Source organism: Anser brachyrhynchus (assembly GCF_964034855.1).
Source record: "Anser brachyrhynchus genome assembly, chromosome: 1".
NCBI lineage: Eukaryota > Metazoa > Chordata > Aves > Anseriformes > Anatidae > Anser > Anser brachyrhynchus.
The window spans coordinates 14,213,040-14,238,750 of NC_137694.1; the positions used below are offsets into that span (position 1 = coordinate 14,213,040).

Consider the following 25,711-nt stretch of genomic DNA (forward strand, 5'->3'; position numbering starts at 1 on the left):
GATGCAGCTGTTGTCCACCATCTTCCTAAATCCTCTGCCTTGGCAATGTCAACTTCTGGACAATTCCTTGAGTCCCACAGAGTTTTCTGTGTTTCTTTTTTAAAAATACCTCCCCCCCCCCCCCCCCCCCCAGGACCATTAAGTCAAATGTTTTTATTTAATTATGCAGCTGTAACTAAAACTGACCCCCTTATCTTACCTCACATGCCTATCCTGTTTGATTGTAGTTGGGAAAACTGTTATCTTCTGCATCCAGGCAGCACAGGACCGCAGCACAATTTCCAGCATTATCACCACCTCCTCTCCAGACCGATGCTGTCATTTAATCCTGATGAAATTCCCTCTGCGGTGTCACACGAAAATATCCGTTATTATTTGTTCCCTCAGTAAGGCCCTGGTAGCTTCATCCTCAGTCTCTGTGACCTTCTCTGTTCTGGCCCTCTTGATGTTCACCTTGTCTTCCCTCAAAATGTCACAGCTAAAATTGATTCCTTGCTTCAGTTCCCCAACAAACCACGCTAAATCCTTCCATTTCTTCACCTTCATCCTCTTTGTCGAGTTCATGTTCCAATCTGTCAAAGTTTCCATAAAATCACTCTTGTGGGTTTTCCGGGTGACTCCTCCTTTACTCCAGGCCACCCATTTCTCCTTCCTCTGCAGGGTGCCTCCTACTCCCACCTGAGGCCTACTGCAACACAGAACATCCTCCCCCAGTGCCACCTTCAGTGACCTTCAAACCATACCAATCTTCAAGTTTTCCACAGGTGTGAGCCATGGTCAGGAAATCACACTTATCTATGTCATTTTTAAGTCATTCTTTTGTCTTCCACTTTCTCCCGCCTCTTGCATTGAGGTGTAGCCTTCTGATGAGACACATGCAATAGCTCTCTGGCTCTGTAGTCTTCCATGGAGGCAACATATGTCTGGGGTGGCAGGAGGAGAAATCACTGCCTTGCTCCTGCCCAAGTTAGCATTGAGTTTACTTCAAAGTAAGCCAGAGTCGATCTTCATCTGCCACTAGTTTCTGTAGCAGAAGACCTAAGCTTATTCTGAGTTGAAAACCTCCTTTTTTTGGGAGACACCCAGCTGCTGCATGGTTCGTGCCTCCATTATAAATTATTAGGAATGGAGGGTATTTTAAATGCCTATAAAATACCTGGTATTATATTTATATTTATATTTATATTATGTTATATTATATTATATATTATAATAAGGGAAAAAACCCCTCTGGAAAATGAAAATGAATTTATGAATGACATTTTAAACAGAAAAATGTGTCAGAATGTCTATGTCCAGAACTTGTTTTGTTTTTTTTTCCTGGGGGAATTAAAAAGGAAAGTGACAGTGTAACCATAAGATACTATCTGAGTAGACTCTGTCAGAGGGCTCTAAATACTACCCACCATCCAGAGGACATTCACTCTATAAGTATCTCCACCTTGTATATGGTGTTTGAGCTGGAATATGAAGCTTAAAAATATTTTCTGTAAGCTACATCATTTTACCTGAGCATCTTGTTTCAGCTCTGTGATTTACTAAAAAAAAAAAATTTGCCTGATGGCAGCTGCCTCTGACATACTTTATATTAAGAAGTAAATTTTCAGACTCCTTAAAGACAGTGCTCATGACAGATTAGAAAGATCAGAGATGCCACAAAGATTTCTAAGTAACAAGAATTAATTGTGATTAAATGGATCACTGTAGAGATTAGATTTCACAATTACATATCAAAATTAATAAACAAAAAAGAGTACACCTATTTTATACTGATGACTTAAGGAAACATGAACAAGAGTAATTTATTCAAGTCTGTGCCCCACAATGATTATTGCAGGTGGCTGGCAATTTTGTGCACCTTGCATAAGACTGCAAGACTTGAAGGGTTAAGTTTTTAGAGCCGGGATATGTAGACTTTATTTATTTATTTATTTATTCGTATTTCCTCAATGATGAAGATATTGCAGAAACTACATCCAAAATTGGAGTGTTTGAACAGGCTAATCCCGTTTGGCCAATATCAGCCGTGATGGACATTATGTCCTGCAGCAAAAATTGTCAAATCATTTGCAATAGGTTTTCAATGTTGCCAAATATGTGCAAGTCATAACTTAACAGCAATGCTTGTACATTCTAAGTCTAATTAACTATAGCTTGTATAAAATATTATGATGCTCCATTCACATGCTTAGAATTCAATTAATTTGTAGTTTACATGCCCCTAATAATAAATCTCTCTCCATAGTCTTGATCCAGAGACTTATAAAAGTGCACAGCTTTTCATCAGCTTTAAAGACAACTCTATCACTGACAGTGGTAAAGTTTATTGAGTCCCACAAAGACTGCCCCCTTCCCATAACCTTTGAAAAGCACATTGTGTGAAAGGCAACAGGCAGTATTTATAGACTACCCACAAGAGCAAAGCACAGGCCATTCAGGCTTCCTTGAAAACCCTAAGAACCAGGCAGTAATTCTTGCCAGTGCTGACCTGGGGATTTATATTAACACAGTAAATGGGCGATGTCACTTCTCTAGTGGAAAATCATCCAGTTTGGCTAAACACACTTCACCCTAGTAATGCTTGGAGTGTGACAGTCTCTTCTTACTACCTGTTGGGATAGGAGCTCCATTAGAGCATCCCGAAGACTTATTCCAGCTTCTTTTCAGAAGCAGGAAGCTCAGGCAGTCAAATATGGGTTGATTTTTTTTGTCTGATAGACACATCCTGGAAAAAAAAATAAATCAATATTTTGCGGACAGGAATAAAAAAAATAAACAGGGATCATATATTCTTTTGGCAGGATTTGCTAAGCACTGTGCCATTATAGAATAGTATAGTCATGTTTCTTACTAAGGATAGCATCTGTCTGGAGGAATCCAATCAGTTAACTTAGCCATTTAACTAGCTAATCAGAAATCCTCATGTTCTTATTTTTCCTCACCACCAGCAATATTACCAGAAGGTGCAGAAATTGTGCTTGCCATAACTGTTTCCATGACCTGCAGAAACATCTCCCTTTCTGCTTTAGCTTGGGGCTCACACAAAAACTCTGTAAATCATGCTGTTGGGATTGAGGGGCCAGCCTTTTTTATTTCATTTTTTTTAATTTGAAAGCGCATGCAGCACTTGAAAAATTAATGACTGACTGGGTGAATGGTTCCTGCTGAGGAGTAAGAAGTTCAGTCAATGCTAATCCGCCCTCAGGAGAGGAAGGTGGTTTGGTGGTTGACACCAGGCCTTGGGCTGTGGGTTGAGGCCAGGCAGGCAGCAACACCCTGTTCAACCTGGACTTCACTGTCCCATATTTCCCCCTCTGAGACTGTATGTGCAAGAAGGGTTCACAAAAAAACTGGATATATTCATGGAAGAAATCCAAGCAGATTTCTTCCATTCAACGACTTCGAGGTGTCTCCACAAGTCCAAGGGGCAAGCAGTTATATGGCACAATATTCTGTGGAACCATCCCCAGAGATTTCCCTGTTCCTCTGCTCTGCCCTAGGCATCCGCTGCTGGCCACTGCCAGAATAAAAAGGTACGGACAGGGCCTCTGACCTGACCTCAGATGTAAAACGGGAAAACTTTTTTCCCAGCTGCCCAGCGAATGCCCACTCCCCAGGGAGCAGTGCTGGATGTGGCTGCTCTCCTTCTGCCTTGGCCCCTCACACGCCCGCATGCTCCCACTGACCCACCGCTCATATCATCTCACTAACACCCACCACGGACATCCCAGCAGGGAGCTGGAGCCCACAGGAGCACTGGTTCATCAGAACAGCCTTAGTTCAAACGCCCAGCCCAGGCCACTCCTGCTTCCAGCACTGTGTCAGGTCTGGCCTGTGCAGCAGAGATCTGTTTTACGGATGTACACAACAGCCAGATTTATTTCTGTCGTTTGCCGGAGTGAGGAAATATATGAGGCGATACAACAAACAGTCTCCGTCAAGGCTACGGGAGGAAAGGCTGTAAGTTTCTATCTCAGCCACAGCTCCATCAGAAAGCAGGACGTTTCGAAGCACGACACGTAACCACTTAATAAAACCAACCTGGGCCCACGGGGAACCAGCAGGATTTACAGGCGTTGTGCTGGAAAAGACAATCCAGCCCTGGCAGTCAGCACAGCACAGTTAGCAAACACACACAATAGTTAATATTTTGAGGCTGTTTTAGATTCATTTGTGTATCTCGATAGATGACATTTCCAAGACATTACAAGTCTCCGCTGAGTTGGACCTATTATTAATTGTGAACAAGCAGCTGAACTTTGAAAAATCTTTGCGTGATGGAGAAATAAAGAAGCGAGGTTCCCAGAGTCATTTATGCAGGAGAAGGTTATTCCCTGAGGTTTTTTATCAGCCTTCCAGTCCGTCCAACCAGAGGCCAAAGCCTTGTGCTGCTACTGCACAAAATGGATCTGGAGACCTACCTTTGCCTTGATGGGGGATCAGCTCCCTGCTCTTTGCCCGAGTCCATTTTCTCACCCATTTCAGTCACTGCAGCTAAGTGTGGCTGGGATTTTTTTATCCTGGGTGATGGTCCCTGCAGGTACAAGCTCATCTGGGGCTGCTGTTCCTCACTGGCCCCCAGGCTGCCTGGCTCCAGCTGTGGGGACACCATCCACTCTATTCCCTGAAGGTGCTCCAGCAAGCACAGTCCCAATCCTGCAGAGTGGTGGACACTGCCCCTGCTCCCAGGCACCCTGCAGATGGGACAGATGTCAGGCAGTGGGATAAATGGAGGACTTCCGCTTGAACCACTGCTGTAAGGTAGGAGTTGGACAGGGGGGTTCACCAGACTCATATCTGGAGCAACGGCTCCAGAAATTCAGGTAGAGGATGTTAGGGGCTGCTGGAACAGGTCCTGAGGAACACCGGTGAATAAGTAGTGCCTCTGAGAGCCCTGCAGACAGTACAGTGTAGGGCATGTCCTGATGGCCACACGCAGAAACAACCTGTGCCATCAGATCCCTCCCAAAAAACTGCTGAGGACAGATTCTCCTCCTTGCTTGCCCAGCTCCTCACCACGAGGAGCACAGGGAAAGTCCAGAGGGGCTTAAAGCTGCTGCTACCCAGAATCAGAAGGCAGGGAGGAATCGCTAAACAGTTGTTTCAGCATCTGAGGCATCTGCTTGGGTTTCTTAGCAACCCTGGGAAAAGAAGCCACCTGAGATGTGAGCTGTCTGGTCAAACCCTGCAGGCCAGGCTGAGGCTCCTCCTGCGCGTCGGTGGCACGGCACGGCACAGCACGGCACGACCACGAGCCAATCCAGCCTGCGAGCCAGAAGCGAGCCCAGTGGCTAGGAGTGGGCACAGCCGGGTGTCCTCCCTCTGATGGCATGGGGGATGGCTGCAGCGTCCTTGGAAGGCTTGCTGCTCGGCAGTCACTGCTCCTGATCTGCTTACGGCTGTTTTCTCAGTGATTGGCAGTGTCAGTCCCATTCCCTTGAGTGCATCCACAGAGAAAAAGGGCTGGTTTTTGCCAAATGGTTTCGGATCTCGTGTGTTCTGGAGCAGGTTTAGGCACTGGTTCAGGGTTTGTGTGAGCCTGTGTCCCGGAGCGGCCATTTCATTGTTTTCCTTGTCTCAGGGACAGTGCTTAAATCATTTAAATTTATGCCTGGTACTGACATCCTGGCCGTGCTCATTGCTAATAGCTTATTTCCATCCATACGAACACTATCTCACTCATTCAGATATAAGTATGAGGATGCTGACCTGCAGTTAATCCTACACATCCCTGACTTTTAATTTAATGACTATTAAATATTAATGGGAGCAGAGAGTGGAAGTCAGATCACCTTTTCAACAGCTTAGTGCCCCTGTCACCAGGCTACAATGTCATCCTTGATCTCACTTTTTTATTCCCTTTCTCCAAGTTTCACTTACGGGACAGGGAAAGCTGCATTTTACAGAACTTTATGGGCTTTGCAGTTGAGCAGCTAGGGCAAGGATTAGAGCTGAACTAGGATCTCCCAGCTCCTGGTGGATGTTAAAACCACCATGATGCTGGATAAAAAGTGGGTTGTTTTGTCCAAATCCCCAGAAATATACGGGGGCGATACGCCCCAGCTGTGCTAGAGGGGAGGAGAGCACACACAAACACAGGCACCCATGACTTAGACCCCACCACTGATGCTGTGCAGAAAATAATTCTGTATTCAAGGAGAGATGTGGTGGGTGTTCCCAGCCTGCTGGGAATAGGCGTGAATACTCCCTTCTAGGGGAGAGGACAGGACATTGCCGTCTCAGCTGCCAGGATGAGGATCGCAATGTCTTGATTCTCACAGGAAGCACCCTCATTTCTTCTGGTCATGCTTCAAAAACAGAAAGTCTTGTCCCACGTGTGACTATCCAGAGAAAAATTGCATTTTCAAGCCTCCAAGCCTTGGAGTGCATTGGAATCTGTTCCTCTGCCTCTTCCCATCCCTTTTTCTCATGGTCTTCTCTTTTGCATCAGCCAGTTGTGGCTGCCTCCTCACAACAGCCATATCTGGCTGCTGTAGGTGTTTGTCTGTGCTTAAATCTTTGGATCTTCAAATGATGATATTTTTCTGATTATAAAGCTAATGAGATAAAGCAGATCTCAATCAAAGCAGCTGGGCTTGAAGTGCATTAATACTTAATACTACCTTTTACAATTGTAATTATGACTTATTTACTTTTTTAATTGCTATCTGGTTTACTTATCTCTATGAGTATCATTTCTCAAGAGTATCTTCCTGACTATACTGTTTTATTTTTGCAGAAGAAATGCAGGCATTTAGTGAGATGGAAATTACTTCCTTATTATTTAAAATTAATTCAGCCCGTCAAAATGAGCTCATTGCCATGCACAGTGCTTCCTTTTTAATTCAGTCTCAGCCTTTCTAGCAATTGAAATTCTGTGCTGAGAAGATGTACATAGCAGGCTTTTTATACATATTAAACCCTACATATTAGGGGGATTAAGACTGCATATACATTTTAAAATGGGAATTACGAAACAAGTTTTGCAGCAGGGATAAAAGAATGTCAGTTCTCCATCGCTTTTGTAAACTGCTTTGCTAGCCAGGAATGAAGCTGCGGGGATGTCTGATGGGAATACAAGAGGCTCTGTTGTCGGCTCCTGCAGGACTCCAAATTTTGCTAAATCAGGGCAAACATAGAGAAAATATTTACATATAAATAATTGGGATGCCAGTGCTCCCTGCTTTTTTCATCTTGGAATAAAAAAGAGAATGAAAAGCAGAAGAGGAGAGAGCAGCTTGAAACTTGTGATGGACATAGGAAGGGAAAACCTTAATAATGAGAGAAAAGTGCCTGTCACCTGTGGAGGGAGCACAGCAAGCAAGGGGGGAAATGGAGGAAGGAGAGGCTCCCAAACATCCTCTGACAACTGGGGTGGCTGAGCTGAAGTGCGGGAAGGAGAAGGAAGAAAATGACCTTTGATCCTCCCCTGTCCCAGCAGGGACATCCTCCAGATGATCGTCCTCCAGATGTCAACACTTGCCTCTGTCAGACAGGGTCCTGCCTGAGCAAAGACATTTTTTGGGCCCACAGGAGTGTCTTCAGGACTCAGAATCAATTACATGCCAGGAGGGAAAGCAAAGCAAAGAAGAAAAAGTGTTTTTTAAGAAAAAAAAACTTGCTTTTGAGGGCACCTGAAAAGATTGCCATTCCAGTACTAAGAAGATGAGCGTGGAAATTATTTTCCATTAAAAATAATAATAATGAAAAAAAAGCCATTTTAGGCATACCAGGAACAAAACATTTAGTGTGACTCCTGTCTTCAGGAAGGGCAAAGAGGAGGGCATGAGGAGCTATAGGCATAGCAGAGCTATCTCAGTCACTGGGAGGTGATCTTAATAATCCTGGATCTGTTTCCAAACACAAAGGGCAGGAAGGTGATCGGGAGGAGTCAGCGTGGACTTACAAAGGGTAAATCATGCCTGACAAACCTGAAAACCTCATACAATGACATGACTGGCTCAGTGCACACAGGGAAATCAGTAGATGTTGTTTATCTTGACTTCAGCAGGGATTTTGACATGGTTTGCCTTTACATCCTGCTGGACAAACTGATGAAGTACAGGCCAGGTAAGGGGACAGTGAGGTGGTTTGAGATCTGGCTGAACTGCTGGGCTTAAAGGGCTGAGATCAGTGGCATGGTGTTAGCTGGAGGCCAGTCACTACCAGAGTACCCCAGGAGTTGATAATGGGGTCCATAAATACTGTTTAACATCTGCATTAGTGACCTGGATGATGGGGCAGGTATAAAACTGGGAGGAGTGGTTGGTGCACTAGAGGTTCTTCCTACTATTCAGGGAGACCTTGACAGGCTGGAGGAATGGGTGGACAGGAGCCTCGTGATGTTCTCCAAGGGGAAATGCCAAGTCCTGCACCCGGGAAGGAGCAACCCCGGGCACCAGGACAGGCTGGGGGCTGCCCAGCTGGAAACAGCTTGTCGGGGAAGGAGTCTCTGTCCTTGGAGATGCTGAAAAAGCTGGTGGAACACCACCCTGAGCAGCCTGCAGCAGCTGACCCTGCTCTGAGCAAGAGGGTTGGAGTAGATAGGCCCAGAGGTGCCGACTGGCCTCAGGTGTTTTGTGAAACAAGAGAACAGCAGGGACCTGGCAGATGCAAAATGTGAATCTTCATTTAAGGATTTGCGATACAAGACCAGTAAGGAAGAGTGCGCTGGAGCAGCCACAGAGGTGCAGTGGTGAGAGATTTCTCTGCCCCCACCTTCAGGGCCTTTTTTGTCCCACCAGCTGGGGCCTTTCCCCAGCAGCACATCTAAGGTGGGAAGCACACCTGGGCTCTTGCCTCCCCCTTTGCATTTTGTTTCAGGTGTTGGTGATTAGCTGAGGATCCTGGCACCTTGCTATTCTGGGGCGTTGAGTTTTGCACATTTAACACTAACGACTGTGAATCATCAGGAGCATTTTACATATACAGTATCTGAGGTTAAACAAACTGTGTTTTAATATAAGCTATTTCATCTGTGAATTGTGAAAGTATAGGAAAAAAAAGACATTTTTCAGATAAAACAGTAGTTTTTAATTCTTTTTCTAAAAGAAAAAAAGTCTGGTAACTCCAAAATATCATTTAATGAAGGATCCTAAATCTGCAAAGTTATTATTTTGGGATTTTGAACACTTAATAATGTTTTCTTGCACATTCCAATTTTATATCATTTTGAATTAAATTACAAGTAACATTAATTAATTTTCTTAATAATACCACTTATTTTGAAATTACAAGTATTTCCCTCGCTATCTGTGAGGGAGCTGGTAACTTTAGGTACAGCACTCCCCTCTAGTGGGTAAAATCGGACCAGCCCGATTTTTCAGGACCCATGCATCCTGCTCATTAGCACCAGCTGTAAATGAAAGCTTTGCTTTTATCCCCAAATATCATGAAGACTCAGAATTGTTGTTATCTTTTGATGGTTTGTGAGCAATTTATGGAATGTTATTTTAGTTGTGAATTATAACAGGGAGGAGAGAGGGGCACTTAAGAGGGGTGTGTGAGGCTTGGGTTCAGTTCCTACTCATGAATCTCAGTTCAGAGCAGTGATTCTCTACATGCCCTATAAATCCTCCTGCTAAAAGTGCCATCAGCAATAGCAAGTTTTGCTTAAAATACTTTATTTCCACTAAATATTTTGGAAGACTTTGGAAGACTGGATTTTTATTTATTTATTTATTTATTTTATTTTTGATCAAAAGGAGGCTAGGCAATTCATGAAGGTCAGGTCCACCAGAGGTTACCTTCCAGCTGCAACTCCTGGCTCAGCAGGTCATCTAAACCCACTTCAAAATCCTTATGCACTGGCATTTTTCTGATTCAAAATTGCACCCTTGTAATATCCCCTTGTTCTGCAAGCGAGGAGCAGCGATGTGGAGACTAGAGGTTGTAGGAAGCCATTATGTTCAATATAATAAAAACACCCTCTCCCCTCTCTCCCCCCCCCCAAAAAAAAAAAGAAAAAGAAAAAAAAAAAGAAAACCAACACTCATCCACCCATTTGTTAAAATTGTGCTGTGATGCAGCTGTAAGGGAGGAATGTTTCTACCCATCCACCTGCCTCATCCCTTTTTTGTTTTTCTCTTATGTAATTATGGTCATGGTTTAAATTGAGTTAGAGGAGGATGTTGCACCGAGCTCTTCAACAGCTTCCTGAATTTTGTGACCCATCCCATCAATCTGCTGAAGTCAGAGCATCATCTCAGCTGGCACCACATGCACCGAGAGCAAGCCACAGATATATGCATGAGTCAATTTGTCTCTTAAAAATACTTCTTCCTGGCTGAAGCATAAATTGCCTTTACCCTAACATGCTTTATAATGAATTGTATTTGAAATATGTTTATTTTTAGCAAACAAATGCTAATGGGAGCCTGCCGTTAAAAATAGACAGTACAGTTGGCACAGAAATGAGGGCTGGGGAATCTTTCTTTCCCTGTGCAGTGGAAATGCCCTCGCTGTAAGCTATCTGGGGAGAAAGCATGATGCCCCAATGAAAGATAGTTCCTCCAGCTGGGAAAACTGCAAACGGCATCTCCCCGAGTCCCCACTTGTCACGTGGCTTACAAACAGCCTCAGTGGTCCAGCGTCCCCAAGGGGCTGTCACATCTTCCATGGGGTCAGCGGGTGTAAGACAGGGACAGTGCCCAAAAGGCAACTGTACAGCCAAGGCCTCGCTGAGCATCCTGGTAGAGCCACTTTGAACATCTTGCAGCTGATACTCCTGCTTACACACCCTGGTAGGGTGTTTGCCTCTTTTCACAACGGAAGACCGCCATGGACTCATGCAGTCAGTTGATCCCTACCTTATATTTTCTACCATTCCTTCTTCTGCCCATGCACATATCATTATTGACCTGTGTCCTACTTTTTAGGCCATTTCTCTAATTCATTTTGAATGTTAGATACTAATTCTGTCCTACAACACACTGGCAGCCCTTCTTAGATAACCATGGCCTGCAGATGGAAGAGGAGATCCACTATTCCATTATCCAAGTGGTTAATGAAAATATTCTAACCATATCAAACCTAAGATGGGCTTGCATGAAACTAACAAATGCAGTCTTTCAGCCAGAGAGCGAACTACTGATAACCACTTTAAGAATATGCTTTACCAACAAGTTTTGCATTTATTTTCACAGCAGTTTATCTGAACAGTGTTTCCTAAATGCTGTGCAAACACTTCTCAGATTGTAGCCCCCCTGGTGAACACCAGAGACAAGACTTGCAGAGATGGTTCAAGTCACTTAGTAGGCTGGCTTATGTAAATAGAAAATAGATAACCTTCCAAGCACACACATGCATAATCAGACAGTTTATCTAACATTTCTTTTACCCTTTCAATAGCCTCTTTTCTTTCCACCCATCATTGGTGGGGCTGATGAGATACAAGGCCTGGTCTTCTCTCCCTGTTTTAATTCCCAGGTGAAGTACTGTGAAAATGTCAGTTCTGTCAGTTGGAGAGCTGGGCGATCACCAACCACATGAAGTTTAACAAAAGCAAGTGCCGGGTCCTGCACCTGGGACGGGGCAACCCTGCCTATACTGGGCGATGAGACGCTGGAGAGCAGCCCCGCAGAGAGGGATCTGGGGTTGTGGTTGACAGCAAGTTGAATATGAGCCAGCAGTGTGCCCTGGCAGCCAGGAGGGCCAACCGTATCCTGGGATGCATCAAGCACGGCATCGCTAGTAGGTCAAGGGAGGTGATTGTCCTGCTCTACTCTGTGCTGGTGCGGCCTCACCTCGAGTACTGTGTGCAGTTCTGGGCACCACAGTACAAAAAGGACATTAAACTGTTTTAGAGTGTTCAGAGGAGGGCGACGAAGATGGTGAAGGGCCTAGAGGGGAAGACATATGAGGAGCGGCTGAGGTCACTGGGCCTGTTCAGCCTGGAGAAGAGGAGGCTGAGGGGGTCCTCATCGCAGTCTACAGCTTCCTCGCGAGGGGGAGTGGAGAGGCAGGTGACCTGTTCTCCGTTATCACCAGTGACAGGACCCATGGGAACGGTGTTAAGCTGAGGCAGGGGAAGTTTAGGCTAGACATCAGGAAGAGGTTCTTCACCGAAAGGGTGGTTGCACACTGGAACAGGCTCCCCAGTGAAGCAGTCACTGCACCAAGCCTGTCTGAATTTAAGAGGAGGTTGGACTGTGCACTTAGTCACACGGTCTGAACTTTTGGGCAGACCTGTGCGGTGCCAGGAGTTGGACTAGATGATCCTTATGGGTCCCTTCCAACTCGGGATATTCTATGATTCTATGATTCTATGATTCTCTGGCGACACAAGGATGACATAAAACCACAGATACATACCCACAATATCTAGCTGCACCATCAAAATCACCCAGATGTGGCAAATGATGCCCAGAAGAAGCCCAGCTGCAAAGCTGTGTGTGAGTCCTGCTGCCAACCCTGGCCATGTCAGCACTGCCTTGCACGTGCTATCCCACAGTTCCATCACTCCTAGGGTTGGATCTGCCCTGAGAATAGTTTCTTGGTACATCGTGAATGTCCCTCCCAAGTCACACAGGGGATATGTCCTTCAGCTTCCAGTAAAGCAGCCTAAAGTGCATTTCCTTCTCACTCCGTGCTTTTCTGCACCATCCATCCCGCCTGGAGCAGGGCTCCAGTTCAGCCTCCATGGTCTGGTGGGTTTCCCAGATGTGGGAGTGTGAAGAGCAGGAATCTCCTCCTCAACAGCAGCAAAGACCATGGCGGACTCCAAGACTTCTTTTCAGAGCTGAATGTCTGCCAGTCCCCAGCAGGTCCTTGCATTCGGGATCTGATGACCCTGGATAATTTGCATTAAAAGCACATGGTTGTGCTGTTAGAAAGGGTGCTCACTGTGCTATAAAGGCTTCCTTTTAGGAGAGATGATGTTAACTTTCCTGTCAGAAGTTCTCAGTTATGAGCTGTGAAGAGCTTAGAAGTGCAGATGTGACACGGGTCTTCTTGTGCAGGCTCAGGTCAGGAGACAAGCAGCTGCTGCCACTTCACTGCACAAGCACTGCATTTTTTTCTGGCCCCCAGACTTGCACAAAACCTGCTCAAAAAGAGATTAGGAATCTTATTTTGAATATCATTTTCCAGAATTTTGCTTAAAGGCAGGTTCAAGTAGGGCAGCATCTCTTTTTAGCTGCCCCAACATTTTACGTACTGAGGTCTAGCCAACAAACATAGCCTTCATTTGGCCTGAAAGACCCTCTTTTCATGGAGGAACAGAGGAGAAAGACCACTCTGAATCTTTGCTGAAAGAAAATAATCTAAAAAGCCTGAAAATCATAAGGTTTATCAGGGAAATTCCAAAGCCCTGAAAAATATTCTAGCAACTGTGATTTATATATTTCTTACATAATCAAGAGAAGGTACTTATCTTAGGGAGAAAGTCCCAGAGGGGATCCTTGATAGAGCTACAGTGTTTCTTATTATCAGATGGTCCTAAGAGTTGGGTTGACTCTACTGATTCCAAAAGGACCAAAAAGGTCCAGAAGGGTTTACAGAAGACAAACTGTAACAGAAAAATATGGCTGGGAGTCTAGATTTGAAGTACTGGTTTAAGAAAAGCAAAACTGAGTCCTTATTTACAGCTTTCCAATTCCCTGGAACCAAACCCAACACTTCTTAATTCCAGACTGCTGCCTAAAGCAGGTTCATAATAATCAGAATTCAGGAATCCTAATTAAAGAAGATGTACCCACAGTGACGTGTTTCATTAGGAGATAACATTAAGAATCAATATTTTATGACCTGTCACATATTTGAGTCATCCGTCATGTTTTATCCTTACATGTTGAAGTTATATGACAGTTCAAAAGTAGAAGGAAGCAAAACAGAAAAGAAGTTTCTTTTGCTGGTGTCACATTTTCAGCTAAATTTAAAGGGTAATAGTCTACAGTAAGCAATTAAAACACATTGGTCTGTTATTAAGGAACCAATTCTATTCCGTGGGGCCTGAGGGAAAAGCTTCTCATAAGATTTGCTATTTTTATATAAGACAGCACAAACTATACTTTCCCTGCTTGGGAAAAAAAATACTGCTACTTTGCAATGCACAGATGAATACTGATTTTGGTGTTTTACATAATGGGGAAGCAGCAAGATCCACCTGCAAGTCCATAGTACCCCTCCTCTGCTGAGGTCCAGCCGAGTCCTCAAATACCAGAGTCAGTGGCACCACAGACATATAGGAATGTGCCCATATGGAAAATACCGCTTGTTTGTTGTCCAGATAAAAAAGCACAGCAAAGGAAGGAGATGAGCTTATATAAAGAGGAGGAAAGGTTGAAGAGGAAATGACTGTGCAGTTACCTACAAGTTTAGAAATGTCGTGACTGCTCAAGCTATTTTTTTCACGTTCCACCTTTGGATCTCATCTTGCACTTGAATGTCAGCTTTCAAAAAAAAACCACCCTTCTATTCCTCGTAATTGCAAAGAAAACCCTTTGCCCTCAAGAAACATGAGGTAAATAAGAAATAAATCAGAGTTTTCAGCTCGTGTTTGTACGTCTCCCTGGTTTGTGAAGGTTTGTGGCTCATTAAGGCTTTCTGGAAAACAAGGACTTCATCTCATGAGCAATGACAGGAGGGCTCTCCTCTCTCATCTAGCATGGAACAAAAAAGATGTTTTCATTTTTATTTTGTTCTGTAGATAGGGGAAAAGAGCTAGTTCCCAAAGTAGCCAAGACCTTGTTTATCAGAGCGTTTCCTTTCATTTTTGACATCCCCCCAGAATAACGTTTTTGATGTGATTAAAGAAAAGCACCCGAGAAAGCTTCATTCTCAACAAATTGGTATTTTGCACTGAAAATCCCTTTAATATAACGTTCCTGTGGGCAACACCAGGAAAGCCTGGGAGACTGAAAATCTGAATAATTGCATTTTTTTTCTGTCTCCCAAGCAATCAATAATGTGATAATTTGCTAGTGGTGGGTTTTGAGAGACACTTCAGAGAAGGAGGAGGGATACAAGGTGCTGCAGGGGTCATAGGGCCAAACACCAAGCCCGTCTCCAGGGTTGGGTGACCCGTCACTTTGGGAAACACCTTGAGACAACCACACTCACCTGACTGCAACCATGGTTGAAGCTCAGGAGACCCACACAGCCTTTGTTCTTCTCTGGGGCCAGGGTGATCTTAGAGGACGTAAGAAAAAGATTCCAAACGAGGAGAAGTTTCAGTGTCTGAAGTGATGAAATATTTAATCCCTGCCCTCTCTGGGATATTCATCATCACAGATCATCACATTCATTTACTCACCCGCTGCTCGCAGACGGCAGCAGCTGACAAGGACGATGACAGCTGACATGTATTAACCCAGCCGCACAACGCTAGCCATCACTCCAGAGCAGAAATCCATCATTAGGATTTAAGCACCAGTGACGTGTCCTGGTGGAGACCAGATTCCTGATGCAGGAAGCACCTGCACTGGGAAGCTGGCACAGAATAATCTCGGCAGTGCCAAAGGACAGGTCCCCGAGCAGCAGAGGTCCCTGGTACCACCACTGCTCACCTGGCCCACAGCACTCACCACAGAGCCATACACAGATGGGGGAAAATGAGAGGGAATGATGGACAAAAAAAAACACTAATTCGGGTCAGAAAGCCTTCACGAATTCTTTATGGGAGCTACACAGCAGGATAATACAGTAGCACCTGTACTGAGGACTCAACACCATTTCACAGCTCCTTGGGGCCTGCAGCTGAGGATGCAACAGCACAGGCCAGACTCATTTTTTCTTTGCCCTAAATCCCCCCCTCTTTTACTGATAACTCATTTCTGAGCAAATCTATCATTTCTGAGTGTCATCTTTATCTAATGGGTTGTGCTGAACTATTATTATCTTTGAGGAAGGGTGACTGATCAATGAGCTTTAAGGAATCCAAACTTGGTGTTGGTTTGAGGTTGTGGGGTGTGTTTTTTCCACTCCACATTACTCTTTCCAGTTAGGCTGGTGGCTTTTTGAGACCTCCCTGCTGTCTCTTGATATTACAATGGCAACCACATCCTTATTTAGAAAGGTTAACTGACATTTGAAAATTATCTTACAGTCCTTGGTGGGAAAGACCAAAATCATGGAAAATTGTCCAGGTGCATGTGGGAATCAGGCATAGGGAAGAAGGGGGAAAGAAGCCACCAATATTTCCCTAGAGCCAAGCCTATGCTGTATGAGGTATAACCTCAGAGGAGGGAATAAGGTGAGTTATTTACACCACCACATGTGTGTGGGATGTCCCGTCTGAGGGTTAGAGAAGCCTCCATGGGAGAGCAGAAGCTCGTAGGAAGAGCCGCCCTTTACCAGCTGCGAGGTGCACCACAGTTCCCTCCAACAACCAGCTCCCAGGGGAAGGAGAAAGGCAGCTCTAGGAATGATGCTCTTTCCATAGCCACCTCCACTCCACGTCTCGCTAAGCCTCACGTGCCTAAAACTGCAGAGCTTGCTGGATGTGCTGAGTTGTCACCTCCCTGCTTCTGAGCCAAAGGAGAAGGAGCACAGCCTGGGCGCTGCCACAGCTGTGATTCAGGGTCACTGCAAAGCAGGCTGCCCTCCTGCACGCTCTTCGGCTGTGAGTCCTCCTCTCCTTTCTCTGTGAAGGATTTCTGGCTCTGCACTGCTGCACACTGCCCTCCCTCTGTGCTGAAAGCTCTTTGGGGAGGGAATCTCCTCTTTTTCTTTTGCAAGAATACACTTAACACTCCTAAAGCAACTCAGAAAAAAGTGTTTAAGGGAGTAATATAAAATAATAGCAGTCATAAACCCTGATATATTGTCCAAAGCCTGCGCACATCAGTTCTGCAGCAATCCTGCAGGGCAGTGCGAAAGGGAAGATGACTGAAGGGATGCTGTCATGAGCTCCCTCGGGACCATGAGAGGTCCACATGCTCCTTGCTGCCTGCCAAACAGCTCTCCGTGACGGATGGTGGTCACCAAAAGCCTCTCCCTCTCTTTAGACTGTGGTGTTGGCCATCTCCTAAACCCAGCTAAATTTCACTGAACCCCATGGGGAGTCCTTTAGGGTATTTTCTAGTAAGGAGGAGTTTTACGTGTAATTTCATAGCTTTGGAAATTATGATTGGTTTTATGCATGGCACCAGATATTTCCTATTTACCCAGAGAGTATATAGATAGCTAATTAACATCTCCATGCTCAGGTAAGCCATTAGCTAATCATTAAGCTGCAGTTTTGAAGCCTCAGACTAAAGCTTCCCCAGATCGTTATCGTTCTGTTCCCACAAGCGCGTAACTTGGCAACTCTCACAGAGGCTAGAAGGGGATCGATGCTGGCAGCTCATTAGCGGGTTTGGATGGAGAGCCCAGGTTTCTGCAGCCTTGGGTCAGTGAGCCCCAGCCCTGAGGTGCTCAGGAGGAAGCCCTGGGGCTGTGGAACCCTTCTCCTTCACCTCCAGCCCAGCAGCCACCCATGGTCATCTGTGCTTTTCCCCCCACATTGCGACATTTCAGTGTTTATTTTCTCCACTGCAATAGGCAGGAGTTTTCTTGGGCAAGCTTTGGGGAAGGCTGTGAGTAGTGATGACTCCTCATGGGAATGCAGTCCCTTGATGGTCAGGCCTCGCTTATTTGTTTCATGTAAATTTTGACTGCATTCAGAGGCTCTCCCAGCACCAGGCAGAAGCTGATGAACTCTTAATGCTTCAAAATGAATAAGCATTCACCAAAACATTCATCCTCACTGAAACATTCATCCCAGCAGTTGATAAGCATCAGGAGATGAAACAAAGAGAGCTGGTGTTAGGGCAGGGACGGCCCCTGATAACACAGCCACCGCGTTCCCTTCCTGCCCGTGCTGGCCAGGGGCTGCAGCACAAATCCTGCCCAGATTGGGTCGGGTTTGCATAGTCCTCCCAGGCCACGCAGTTTGGACACTAGCCAAATAAGAGGGAGATGAATTTGACACAAAGAAAAGACAGTTTAAAAGCTTTTATTGTTCTGCAGCATTTAAGATTTGCTAGCACTGATATTTTTACTATGTTTTCTGAGATACTGAAACCAAATTTCTTGGAGTTGTTTTAATGAAGTACAGCATTTGAAAATCAGCGAATCATTTCAGGAAGTTTGATTCACGGAAAATTTCCTTTTAGCATGGAAGAATGGCCAGAAAATTGTCATGGCCCTGCTTCTTTCTGCTGGGAGGAAAAACTCATTACATGGATCAGGAAATTGTCTGGAGAAATCCAATCTCTTGAAAAAAAAGAGCCAACCTCCGTTTCTTTCACCACAGCAAAATGAGCCACATTGTAGTGGTTTCCTTGTTCAGAGATCCTGGCTGGCAGCTTCATGGCTCTTCTCCAACATCCTGGCTCTCTCCCTGGGCCGAACTCCTCTCCCCCGCCGCACACACGGGCAGGCTCAAACCAACACAGAGCCTGAGCAACGCATGGGAGCTGGTGACTGGCTCTCCCCCAGCTCAGCCTTGCTGACAGTCCTTGGCACCCCAGGATAGTTTTTGGCTTCTTTCTGACTACTTAGCCAAAAGTAGAAAAGTAGTGCTTTGCATCAATGTCAGCAAGATTTGTTTTCCCAGACCAAAGGTACGCCGATGTCAGCTTCTAACATCATGCAGAACAGCACCAGAAAGCTCCTGGAGGATACAAAGCTAGTAACACTAGATATAAAACTGTTATTATTAACAAAATGAAGAAAACATAAAAATATAAGCTGACAATCCAAACATTTTCTGGCCTTTCTGCTCAGGACTCTGTCTGGGTGCCTACACCGACACGGCCTTGTCCTCAGCAGGGCTGTCAGGAAACAAGTAGAGATCAAAGTTCCTAACAGTTTTTAAATAAAGATGATGCAGAGCTTTCTGAGCAGTCTGATCACGCAGCCTGAAGGCTCATGAAACAAACAAAAATACCTACAGATCCTCTGGGTTCCAAGAAAGAAATTAAAAAGCAATGCCAGCAAATGTGTGGAATATGAAGGAAGTAAAACATTTCCTCATTCAACAGCTAAGGAACAGGAAGGGTTTGGGAATCACAGTTCGGGGACTACTGTTCAGTGACAGCAATTTATTTGACCATCTGGGTAAAGAAAGACTTCAGCAAAGCACACGGAGGAAATAAAAATAGATGAACAACAAGGAACTGATTCTGCTTGACTTGAGCCTACAACTCCGCGGAGCAGGAAGCTACTTCACGTAAAAGACGTTATTGATGAAGGCATTTCAGCCTCTCTCCAGTCCTTCTAACAACATACTAGATCCCCCATGCCAGCAAACCTGTCTTGAAACGTGACTGCCATCCCAAACGCCCCAGAAACACCAGCAAGTACAAAAGACAAATTGATGAGCCTTCTGGAAGGGAACCACCGCAGGAAGGAGCAGCTCTCTGATGCCTCCTGAATTTCTGTTCCGCAGTAAAAGAAAGCTCTTTTGGAGAAAGAATGGGAGGCTTTTTGCTCTGTTTGTTCACTGTGATAAAAAAATCTTCTTTTTCTCGATAGGCACAGAGCAAATATTGAAATGGAAGAAAATGCTCCCCGCTGATCCGCTGGATCTGGTCACTACATGCCAGTGTCTCGGTGCCCTCCTCAAGCAGAGGCACAGCCTCCTCCCTTGTTCAGCACGCTCTGTGTGGCACAGGAGCAGTTGTGCTGGCTCAGAAGGTCCCGTGGTGCTGGCACCAAGCCGTCCAGCTGAGGAACCCAAGAGCTGCTGGTAGCAAGGCAGTGGAGCTGTCGCCCAAGGCAGCCCCGTTCCCATCAGCACAGGCTGTTGCTGACAGATGACAGGGATGACAGCTATGACTTTACCCTACCCGTGGATAGGTCTCTCTTCCCTCTGCTTGTCACTCTTCTCCTGCCTTTCTCACCAATGCACACGCATATGCTATATTCTTGGAGCCACATTCAAACCAGAAGGCCGCCCAAGCCATGCACTAGGCAGGGTGGCAGGGGGAGCTTGAAGCCAGCCCAGATTCGGGGTTTCAGAGCCTGTCACTGCCATCTGGTTATATTTAGGTGCATTTGAAGGAGGATCCTGTTGAAGGAAAATTGTCAGGCTGTGATGAGGTGCCTTCTTGAAGCTGCTCTAGCCCCAGTTCTCAACTTTTTGCAGTCACAATGCACCTGCCCCTGGTGTAAGATCTCGCTGACAAGAGCAGCTGAGCTGGCTGTGATACGCAGCTTGGCTCACGCTTCCCACCAGGTTGGCTGGCTCCTTGCATCCCTGCACCAGGCACACCAGCCTGTATGCTGTGGATCTCATCTTCCTGGGTGCTCAGCCCTCCTCGGATGGAGCTGAAGCTTCCGACTCACCTCCTGTAAAGCCATTCACCCCTCCATAAAGGCAGTTGGGGCATGCAGTTGCTTGATAAGTAACAGGACTAAAATTACCAGCCCTCAAGCTGTGCTCAACAAGCTCTCTGTCAACCTGCTACAAGCAACTAATCCACAACAGCCTAATATTTTGATATTTCAGGCTGAAGATCATCTCTCTGTGTGGGCAGTAGCTTCTCTCTTTATGTTCCTATTCATGCTGTTAATCGCTCTGTGCAGGACAATTATAAATCCCATTGTCCAGGATTCACACATTTCACTCTGTCCATCTCAGACTCGGGTCTCCAGTGTCCTCCAATATCTACAGTCCTGCAGGAGCCAACGGGTGCTCACTTGTACTAGGAACCATCCCTGGATGAAATGAGTCTTCTGTCCCTGCCCAGAGCCTCATACTCGATGCCTGACTCCTGGAGAGCTGATGTTATGTGCGATGCATCTCCAAGCTCGTCTTCTATCTCCTCTCTACTCCCAAAAAAGCTCCACACCTTCCTCAAAGTTTTCATCTGGAGAAGAAAATGCACTTGAAGAAACCAAGAAAACAAAGAGGGAAACTGTCATGTTGCACCCTGGCTCCAGACCTAATTTCCCAATATATCGCTCCTTTCATACGCTGGCACAAGGTCATCAGACTTAATTGCTTGATCCTTTTATTTTTTTAATTAATTTGTTTTAATAACTACAATTTTCTCTGGAGACCTTTTCTTATTGTCATAACAGCTTCAAAACACACTCTGCCTGGAGAAATAAAAGAAAACAACTCAGAAAATAATGTATCCCTGTTGTGCCACTCTTCTCCCCCCCCATAGCACACTGGCTGCAACCAGCCTCTCTGAACTGACAGCCTTTTCCTCCTGCCCTGTGTCAGCCTTTACATACAGCAACAGGAAAAGGAAAAGAAAAAAAAAAATGTAAGAAGAGATTGGATTTTAAAACTACAAGAAGTGGCCAGGGTCTGGCGGGGAAGGGCAGGATGTGACCAGCAGGGCAGTCAGTGGGAGCACCGAGGGCGCAAGGAGGGCGGCCTGAGGTCTGCAGTTTGCCTGCAATGCTCTGGGTTTATTCTTGTGACTGACAGTACATGAGTTGTTTATGCCTGTAAGTAGTACACGGATACCAGTAGGTTGGCAAAATTGTTCTGACTGGATCCTTCAGCCATTTTTCTGTTTCTTGTCGGAAAAGAGTGTCTACTAAGGTGGTATTCTTGTGTTCAGTGGTTAATTCCAACCATTAGCTTCCTTGTGACCCTGAAATAGTCCTCTCAGATACTAGAAATGCCCGTGTGCAGCCATGAACTGAGTCTTCTGTGTGCAAAAGAGCTTGGGCATCCTTTCACTGGATGTTTAGAAAATTCTTGAGTGCTCCCACCATTTTGTACAGCCCTGGAAACAAGCATTTCCTACAGCCTGTGTCCCTGGAGTTCAGCTGCTGCCACTAACAAGATGCACAAGATACCATCCAGCAGGTCAAATAGGCTCTATCATCCCTCTCAGATCTGGTTTCACGGGGTTTGCATGCTGAATAGGTTAAAAAAAACTTGATATTATTTATGCTATCTGATTCTATTTTATTGCCAGGAAGTGCTTCAGCAGAAGAGCCAGCTCACATGCCCTCCTGTCAAGATGAGCTTCTCTTAAGCTGCATGGACAAAAACATCCCACTTTCAATCCCAAAGTTTTGTAAAACTCTTAGCAACTCCTCGAGGTTTGCTGTGTGCTCTCACAGTCTCATTACCCCTGTGCTCCCAGGCACTGTGAGGGGCTGCAGAGCCGCAGCTGCCAGCTTCTGCCTGCTGGCTTGCCAAGGTGAGGAGGAAACATGCTCAGGTAGCTCCGGTGTGGACAGCACATTTATCACATTTTGTTGGAAGATGCTGAATGGTAAAACACCAGGAAGGGAGCTGCTAGCAAAATAGATCAGGAATTTGTGTCTGTTCTTCCTTCCGTTTCAACAGGGGAGACTCGATCCTTCCTTTCTCTGTCTACATTGCAGTGCAGCAGTAGGCACGGCTCGCTCATCTCTTGACCATGCAGCTACTTCCAGGACTGTCTATGGGAAGCATCTCCAAAAACACATGCTAGGGTTTCAGCTTTGATCACCAGGACTCTTACGTGTTAAGAGAGGACCTGAGATGCTGCCTGCCTGTTTACTGAGAGCATGATATTTGTCCCAGGGTGGCTGTCAGGGCATTGTGCCAGGGGAGGTTCAGGCTGGAAATGAGGAGACATTTCTTCTCAGAAAGAGCAGTCAGGCACTGGGACGGGTTGCCCAGGGAGGTGGTGGAGTTACCGTCCCTGGGGGTGTTCGAGGAAAGGTTGGACGTGGTGCTTAGGGACAGGGTTTAGTGGGCGACATTGGTGGTAGGGGGGTGGTCGGACCAGGTGATCTTGGAGGGCTTTTCCAACCTTAATGATTCTGTGATTCTATGAATACATAACAACACCCAAAAAGGCCAGGGCAAAGGATGCATCAGGCAGGAAAAGGCACCCGCAGCAGGTAAGCAAAGGAGAACACTTATTTAAAGAACCCCCTATTCCTCTCTCATCACAAGGAAAACAAAATCTTTCTCTCAGGCAACCCAAATAGTTTTTGTTACGTGCTTTAAAGGGAATATCTTCAAAGAAAGGAGAGAAGGCAGAACACCATCTGCCCCCTGCTGCTGGGCATCTGCCTGCCTTTCATGCCTTTTAATTATACACATCTGGCTGTTGCCCAGGACCTGACTGCACATCGCTGTTTGAATTTTGGAGTGCAGTAGCTACAAGTGGAGTTTTAACATGCTTAGCATTGCACCAACCGTGATGTGAACAACAAAACCACCTACCTGTGGTTACAAGGAGCTGACCCAGATCAGAAGCAGAAAGGCAGGAACTCGAAGCACCTCATTAAAACCCCTTTTTGTTGGCCTACTGCCTGGGCAGCTGTTTCATCCAAGGTGCCTCAGCATATTTATTTTCAGCTGCAGACCTTCAACAGCAATGTTTCTCTCCTCCTTCATTTCCTGCCACGCACCAAACACGGTGCCAGTCTTCCAGAGCTATAATGCTGCTCCCTAGGTTAGAGGAATACAGAGGAGATGCTGGGAGCCGAACTCTGGTGCTTCATCACCCATGGGCTCCTGACAGCTGGTGTGATTTTGGAACAGCACTGGTTTTGGTGTGACCATGAATGCCAGTTGCTCTTTAGCTCAGGCAACCGCAGTAATTGTGTGTGTTTGGAGCCAGCAATATAAGATTAGCTCTTGGAAGGGTGTTATTTTCTAGACTACCAGTCAAACAATCAGCAAAGAAGATTGTACAAATATGTCTGGTGACAATTAGTGGGATAAAGTGTTAAGTCTGTTGGAGAGAAAATACATTCAGACCTGGAAGTTGTGCCTTTCTCTGTGTATTTGCTATCCATCTAACTGCCTTTACAGTAACAGCATGTAGGGGACTACCTGAAACTCAGCAGGTGTTTTATACCTTGGCAGGAAACAACTTTGAAATCTTAGTATGTGTTTTTATCTTCAAAACAAAGACATATTGGTGGCCTCTCTGAAAATGTACATAAACATTAAAATGCTGTAAATCTTTCACAAGGTGACTGCACCCCAGCCATCAACAGAAGTGACTTCCCTAATTGAATGGCTCAAACACGAATAAAAAATGCATTGTCAGGTTGTCAGCCTCACAGGCAGCCTTCCAAGACTTTAAATAGAGAATTTAACAGCATAGTACCTAGGTGGTTTGGGCATTACGGCTTTCACAAAGACTGCTTCCATTAACTGATTTCTAGGCAACAGCGCTAGAAAAGGCTTGTGAGTAGCTCTAAAAAAAAGAAACTTCAAGAAGTCAAGAGCCTATGATGTGATACAAACCAGACTGAGGGAAGCTGGATGTGAATGACTTATTTCTGCCTTATCAGCGAGGCACCTCTGGTATTTATTAACCTTCATTTCCATGTCTATAACACCTGTGCACAAAATTGGTCAAAAGAAGTAATAAAGGTTTGAGCAACCCCAGTACTGTTACAACTCAAACACTGCTGGAAATCCAATGAGCACTCTTAAGGATTTGAATAACACAGGCATGCTGTTCAAAAGTCTCAAAAAACGATCCCTCACTCAGCAAATAAATAGGTTAGAGGTTCAGGTACTTTCTTTTTCTTATATTTAGCTGTGCTACTTGACTATATTAATATTTACCCTACTAATTACATTAATAACCATATTAGTAAAATACACTGAAATTCCCAACTTAGGCTATTTTAATACATTTTATTTATCACAAATATGTGCATTTCTCATTCATTCTTTGTCCTTCCTTTTTGCCACGTTTTAAAGGGACAAAGGAAACTCCTGGAGCTATCAATGGCGTTTTTTCTTTCAAAACTGGAAATTTTTGGTCCCATTATATATTCACTTCATAAGAATGTTTTCACCACAGTGAACACTATATTGCATATTCATTTTCTGACAAAAGGAAAACAGATCCATTCATCTTCGGCAGGGCCCTCCTTAAGCTCAGCTTGTGCTTCTCGGATAATTTATTTCCTAGTTTCTAGTGTCAGCAGTATCAATTAAAAATGTTTTCTTTGTGAAATACATCTGGACTACAGATAATTGCTGAGCACGTGTGGGCTATAACGAGTCAGAATTTTCCTGCCAAAACCAACTTTGCTTGAAAAACATCAATTTGTTGGAAGTTGATGGGGGAAGCAGGTGCCCAGGGCCCGAAGCAGGACGCCTCTGGGTTAGCCACCATTGGGTTCCCAGGTCCATGGCATCACCAAAGCCTTGCTCCGGGGCTTAATGCTCCCCGGTGTCTGTGGTAGAATTGGGAGCAGGCCAAGAAATCCAAGGAATTGGTGGGGATGGGAGAAGATGGCTGGTCTATATAACTTCAGAGAGAATAAAACATTTGTCTCTAACGTGTTTAAGAGTTTCTAGTTCTGAAACTCGTAGTTCATTGCCATTTCAGAGTTAAATCCTTTCTTATTATTCTATTTTTACAAACATTGTGATTTCCCCGAGTCCTGAATCCCAGCAGTGTCCCACAGAGGCCCCTGTGTTACGATGAGGGTTGTGATGAAGGTGGTCATCCTCTCCCGCAGGCTGTGGGCTTGCAGGAGCTCTGACCACAGGAGACAACGAGGAGGCTGCCTGCAGAAGGACTGCATAGCTTGGCACAAGCCATCCGGGAGAATTTAGCTAACGGTGTATTTGCAGAGCTCATTTTGATCTGAAGAGCTCATTTTGGTGAAAGCCAAGCCCCAGAGTAGTCACATTTTTGCATTTGCTGGCACACGTACATGCACCTGCAAAGTAGCACAGCTCCCGTGTTCTTGGCAGAGGTTGTTAGAGCACAACCATCCCATGCTGAGTGCCCGGACAGAAAAGATGGTGAGAGCACGCACATGTACATGGGTGCCTGTAAACAGA

At 45.3% G+C, this 25,711-nt stretch overlaps 1 protein-coding gene across 3 annotated transcripts in view; it reads left to right on the plus strand.

Annotated features, from left to right (window-relative positions):
- Window positions 1-25,711, plus strand: part of LHFPL3 (LHFPL tetraspan subfamily member 3) — a 258,805-nt gene that overhangs the window by 229,800 nt on the left and 3,294 nt on the right. The gene's annotated exons all lie outside the window — the stretch shown is intronic.